A 7,726-nucleotide genomic window follows, 5' to 3' on the forward strand; every position below is an offset into this window, starting at 1 on the left:
TTAAAAAAGCCTTCACTGCATTCAATTTTGTGTCATGGACGGAGGAATCTCAGAACTATTGATTCTGATAGCCTTAAGTGTGGAAATAAAATAAAATGCATAGCGAATGGACGGATGGATCAAAAAGATGGTGGTATGTGACAAGAATATATTGATATTGATAATGATGAGAATGATGACGACGACGACGACGATAATGACAACGACGATGACGATGGTGATGATGATGGAGATGATGATGATGATGAGGATAATGATATGATGACGACGACAGTGATGGTGGAACAAACATACACATACACGCACACGCACTCACGTACACAGCACACACAGGTACGCAAACACATGCACACACATGCGCGCACACATGCGTGCGCGCACACACACACACACACGCACGCACGCACGCACGCACGCACACACACACATACACATACATACACGCATACTCGACGGGCTTCCACTCAGTTTCCGACTACCAAATATAGTTACAAGCCATTGGTCGGTCTGGAGCTATAATGGAAGGCACTTACGCACGGTTCCTCGCAGTGGGACTGAATGTGAAAAAAATGTGCTCGCAAGGCGAGCTTCTTAATCACATAGTCATTGTTTCCAAAATTAATTGAAACAGAGTTAATGTATTTCAACAGAAATATGGGGGAAAAAGAGAGAAAGAAACCTTACCAAAAACAAAAGGCAAAATCCCTACTCCGCATGAGAAAAGAGTGCGCATTACACACAGTTAAATACGATATATTGCACTACCTTTTGGCTATGCATCACATTGCTTTATATTTCATATCTTGATTCCTAGCTGAAGAAATTCGGGACAAAGAATGAAAATTCAAATTTTGTTTATATGTCGTAAATGTTTGACTACCCGGCCCTTCCCCACGAATAATGTATTAAAAACTCGGCTAGGTTCTAGTTTTATTTTGTTTTTCTTATTAAGGTTTCCTCGTGTTTTGTATGCATATATGCATATGTATGCATGTATATGTGAATGTGTGTGTATGAGTATGTATATGCATGTTTGTATACGCCCACAAACATACATATTTACGTATTTATGTATTCATAAATGCATGCATATATATATATATATATATATATATATATATATATACATATACGTATATACATATAAAGGCATGCACATATATACATGTATATATACACGAATATATATATATATATATATATATATATATATATATATATATATATATATATATATATACATATACATATATATATACAAAGGCATGCACACATATACATGTATATATACACGAATATATATATATATATATATATATACATATACGTATATACATACAAAGGCATGCACACATATACATGTATATACACACACACACACACATATATATATATATATATATATATATATATATATATGTATATATATATATATATATATATATATATATATATATATATATATATATATATATATATGTATATATATATATATATATATATATATATATATATATTATACATATATGTGTACACACACACACGCGCGCGCACACGCACACACGCTCACACACACACACACACTCATTCACTCATACACACACACACACACACACACACAACCTCAGAAATATGTTTTTGTAAATGTAAACGCCATCATAACATTTGAATAACATTTTATTGAAAATGTGTTTCTACATTTCCCCAGTCTCCCTCTCCATTTTTGCCTTCTCTGTCTCTCTGTTTCTCTCTCTTTCTCTCTGTACATATATACATATATGTAATATATAACATAAAACACACATACACACACACATACATACATATACACATGCACATATACATGCTTACAGACACACGAATTTATCTACGTATGTGTGTGAACAATTACGTAGGCACAGACGCACAGATTCATACAATATGTTTCTGAGTGCGTTTATGTTTCCGTGTGTCTATAATTTCTGGGAAAGCATCTAGGGATATTTAAAAACAAAATGTAATGACTGCCAGGTGTGAATTGACTGAAAATTTTCTGTCTTCTGCCCTCAATACATTACCATTAGACAGTGAGGCCGTCCTGCAACTAGCGGAATGTTGTTTTCCATAATCCTGTAATTTTATGCATATGTAGTCAGAGACATTCCGTTTGTCCCTATACGGCGTTTGCGTTTATGATATATGTATATATCGGATAAGTATTTTACATAGTTTGTGTACATACATCCATACATACACACACACACACACACACACACACACACACACACACACACACACACACACACACACACACACACACACACACACACACATATACATATACATGCACACACACATGTATATATGTTTATATATATATATATATATATATATATGAGGGGTTGCTGAAAAGTTCCTGGCTTTGGGTAAAAGAAAATACAGGAAGATCAGTTAATTATGATTTTATTCAACATATCCTCTCTCAGTTTCACACACTTATAGCAGCAGTCCTTTGTTTTTTTCTAAGCCCTGCAAAAGAACTCGGAAGGTTGGGCCTCCAACCAGGCCTTTCACGATACCCTTAAAGCCAAGAACATTTCAGCACCCCCTCGTATATATATATATATATATATATAAATATATATGTATATATATATATATATAATCATAAATATACAGGGGTTAGCATTGAGTTGCTTCTCCAACATACTGAAAATTTAGAAATAGCAGTCAAAGAACTACTGATTCTAAACTACAAATTTTTCTCTAAACGGATGGCGATATTTATGGCACACATAGAACAAAAAACCGGAGGGAAAAGCGTAAACAAAACAAGTCTTTAGTTAATTGGATACGAATCGTTTCATGGTTAAGCGAATGAAAATTTCACTATTCCAATCTTCAGTCCAAATATTCTGATAAATTTGAAAGTGTCTCTAAAAATTCACGATAATTTTTGGCCATGCGACACCAAAAATCAACGATAAGAAAGGCACTTACGAATTCATCGGCCAGTGAGTTCAGGCATCTCACCCCAAAGAAATCTATTCCATGTGCGTCACAAATAGTCCCGTAGGAAAAGAAGTCCTCTTGTGGAGGGATTACGGTTTAACCATCTAACTTAGAGATATCAAATATAAAATATACAAGAATAAGGGCAGGGAATCGTCAATTAATAATAGAATTAATAATTAACAATTTTGCCAAGTAGTTCAGTATGACAAAACCTTTATCGGTAAAACCATTTATCATCATAAATATACAGGGATTAGCATTGAGTTGCTTCTCCAACATACTGAAAATTTAGAAATAGCAGTCAAAGAACTACTGATTCTAAACTACAAATTTTTCTCTAAACGGATGGCGATATTTATGGCACACATAGAACAAAAAACCGGAGGGAAAAGCGTAAACAAAACAAGTCTTTAGTTAATTGGATACGAATCGTTTCATGGTTAAGCGAATGAAAATTTCACTATTCCAATCTTCAGTCCAAATATACGGGACTATTTGTGACGCACATGGAATAGATTTCTTTGGGGTGAGTGCCTTTCTTATTGTTGATTTTTGGTGTCGCATGGCCAAAAATTACCGTGAATTTTTTTAGAGACACTTTCAAATTTATCAGAATATTTGGACTGAAGATTGGAATAGGGAAATTTTCATTCGCTTAACCATGAAACGATTCGTATCAAATTAACTAAAGACTTATTTTGTTTACGCTTTTCCCTCCGGTTTTTTGTTCTATGTGTGCCATAAATATCGCCATCCGTTTAGAGAAAAATTTGTAGTTTAGAATCAGTAGTTCTTTGACTGCTATTTCTAAATTTTCAGTATGTTGGAGAAGCAACTCAATGCTAATCCCTGTATATTTATGATGATAAATGGTTTTACCGATAAAGGTTTTTTCATACTGAACTACTTGGCAAAATTGTTAATTATTAATTCTATTATTAATTGACGATTCCCTGCCCTTATTCTTGTATATATATATATATATATATATATATATATATATATATATATATATATATATATATATATATATATATATATAGAGAGAGAGAGAGAGAGAGAGAGAGAAAAACCAAAGATTTGTGCGTTGGAACATTGTCCTGATGAAACAAAACCCTCTTTCGTTAGCTTTCTTCAGCGTTCGGTCTTGATATTCCTTCGTTACTCCCTCAGCAACTTGGCATTGCACTCTCCATTTAAGGTGTGACCCTTTTGAAGATAGTAAACACAATACCTTTTGCGTGGAGTGTCATCCCCTAATGTAGTTACCCTATCAGCATGAATATTCTTGGAGCTAAACCCTTTTTCTGCAGGTACTTGATAACACCACAATGTCAAAATGTTGTCTATTTTCAAGAGAAGTCGGTACTAGTTACTTCTAACATCTTCTTTGAGCAGTCAGTTTACTTAGAAAGAAACAATGCAGTTATTAATAAGAATTACTAAAATTAGTGCATGCAATATTTATTTAAGAAAAATAAGAAAATAGAGATTAATCAATTTATAACTGTATTTATTAATTGCAAAAATAGACATAATCCCTAACAGCTGTTTCGATTCAGACTTCAAAGATTTTAATTGAAATAATTAAATCATTATAAAGTAGAATCTCATCGGATTATGCCTATTTTTGCAATTAAATAAATATAATTATTAATTAATTAATCTCTATTTTTAAAATTTTATCTTAAATAAATATAAACCTCGGTTTATCTAGTTACCTATTATTTATGAGTATTAAAACTAATATTCAAAACAAATAGTAGGTAATAAACCAGTAAATTCATTGGATATTATTATCCCTTAATGAGGTTTATTTAACAAATTCTGTGTGGAAAATTACTTTTGCATCGATGAAACAAACCAGCATCGTCTTGACATTGGACTTCGTTTGACGCACTTTCTTTTTTTTGCGGGGGCGAGGCGGTGACATAGAATGCTTTCATTAACTTGACTGCTGCTTCGTTTCCAGCCATCGCAGCAGCTTTCGTCACCAGTGATGACCTTCGAAAAAGGTCCAGATCAACTTCCAAATTTTGCTGCAGCTCTTTTCATTGGCAATTTCTCGCTCAAAATTAATTGGCAGGAGCTCCAAATTTCATGGAAGGATGACAACAGTGGATAGCGGTACTCATCACCACATTTCTCTTGTGAAACAGCAGAGCAAAAACAGCAGAGCAAAGAACAACCTTGAACAGTCAAGTGACGCCATCCCGGAATAATTTCTTCGAAACCTTTTTCATCACAAAGACTTGGGAATCGCATGACAAGTGATATAATTGACCTTGGCCTTCATTCAATTAACTTGGTTTTAGTGTTGAAACATCAATTGTTTCATCAATAACGAGTGAGAATTTTGATGAATGAAGTTTTTTAATAAAGCGTTGAAGCCGTGGGACCAATGGCCTTATGAAAGATGTATGTGCCTTTCGTTCGGGCACACTTTGAATCCTGGGCGATTTTAGAACCAGGACAGGCGTTTGCAACAAGGCCAGGTAAGTGGTCCAAAATAGAAATTGGGAGATTATATATATGTGTGTGTGTGTATTCATTCATTTGCTTATAGATGGTGAGACTTTAATGCATACAATGCATATATGCTGTGTAAGGTAGTATCTGGCTTTATTTTCTCCCCGACAAAATTAATGCCGCGTGGGCAGAATCCTTTGCTTTGGGAGGTGACGCCATCATTCCTGTGTATTCACGAAAAATTTTCGTGCCGGTAGGCCTCATCAGATCTTAGCTGTTACACCTAAAGTACAGACATGTAGTGGGCACTCATTGGATTTTCGTTTTCACGCAAGATTACCGAACCCATCTAGCAGAGACCATAAACCCATCTCTCATCACCATTAATGATGGTCTTCATGAAATCTGGGTCGTGTTTTGCACAGCCCAGCATGTCCTGAGACATTCTTGAGCTGAGTTGCTTCTGCTACACCTTGAAGACAACTTTCGCCGACATTCTGTGCATGCACAAATCCTCGTTGAAATGAAATGCACTGATCCAGTGCTTATTACCACATCGTGAGCAATTTCCGGTCTTTCATAACTATTAGCTGAACTTTCCCAGTCGGCTTCTCGTTTCGGTTTGTAGATGACCTGCCTGAGCATGCCTCGCTCTCCACTCAAGTGCAGCCATGCATAAAGCCGTTGTGGATCAACTTGATCTGAGTTTTGCCCATGCAAACTCTTGGAAAAATTTGATGCTCGATGTGTTCGCTGAAATCGAAAATCTGACGAGGCGTGCACTACTCTAGGCGTAACAACCGGGTGCTGTCGTAGCCTACTGGCACGAAAATATTTATGCATATGCAGGAAAGGTGGCATCACCTTCCAACCAAAGGATTTTGTCAATGCGACATTAGTTTTGACGGAAAAACAATAAAGTCGGATATTTTTTTAATGCACCTCGTATATGCGCCTATACATGTGCATGTATATATGCAAATGTCTCTGTGCATACACATATACATGCATATGTAACATGTATATATGCATGTCTGTATAGATTTGTATGTGTGTACTTATATATATATATATATATATATTTGGATGTGTATACAAGTATATATTCATTGAAATGTTTGTATTTAGAAATATCTGTGATGTGTGTCTCAGTTCATATATGCATGTATGTATGTATGTATGTATGTATGTATGTATGTATGTATGTATGTATGTATGTATGTATTACGTATGTATGTATGTACGTAGCGTTAATCTACATATGTGTTTGCCTTTATTTTCGTTTGTTTACTTCTATATTCAGTAAATTACAACTCTATTATCTTTACAATAATATATAAATTATTGTTAGTAATTTTATGTATATCTTTATTAATTTATTGTTCCAATGTCAAAAAGCCTTTGTCAACAATAACAATCACTACACACATCGCATCTTTATCTATTCTTTCAATTTTGATTTTCGCTTTACTCTTCACTCGTTTCTTCTTTTTCCATGTTCCACCTCAGTTTCAATTATTCCTCAATGCATTTTATTTCCACCCACCAATCTATCTATCTATCTATCTATCTATCTATCTATCTATCTATCTATCTATCTATCTATCTATCTATCTGTCTGTGTGTCTGTGTGTCTGTGTGTCTGTCTGTCTGTCTGTCTGCCACATGTATAACAAATATGAGAACTCAATACTTGAAAGGTAGAGTTTAATTACAACATATATGGAACGGTTCAAAATTTTGACTGCCAACAACCTCTCCTATGTTTAATAAGTACAGCTTCACTTTTTCTTACTTCTTTTAGACTGTGGCCATGAAGAATTTTAGTCAAACGAATCGACTACAGTAGTTTCATTTTTATGAGCCTGGTGCTTGTTACTGAACCGCTAAGTTACGGGGGCGGAGACTCACAAGCACCAGTTGTCAAGCGGTAGTGGATCACCCCACCACACACAGATACACACATGTATATGACAGACTTCTTTCAGTTTCTATCTACAAAATCCCCTCAAAAGGCTTTTGTCGGCCCGACACTTTAGACACTATGCAGTGGACTGAACCTTAAGCTATGTGGTCGAGAAGCAAACTTCTTACCACACAGCTCTTTCTAATCCCACCCGCCCCACCTTTACCTGTCTCCCGTTTCTCCTCACCACCACACCTCCACCCTACCCATCCAACGCACCATTCTCCGAGTCTTCCGGTGACTCCAATCTGACACCTCCACCTCGCACATCTTACCTAACCCATCCTTTCCCTCCTT

This window comes from Octopus bimaculoides, chromosome 5 (genome assembly GCF_046866305.1).
Source record: "Octopus bimaculoides isolate indiv1 chromosome 5, ASM4686630v1, whole genome shotgun sequence".
Taxonomy (NCBI): domain Eukaryota; kingdom Metazoa; phylum Mollusca; class Cephalopoda; order Octopoda; family Octopodidae; genus Octopus; species Octopus bimaculoides.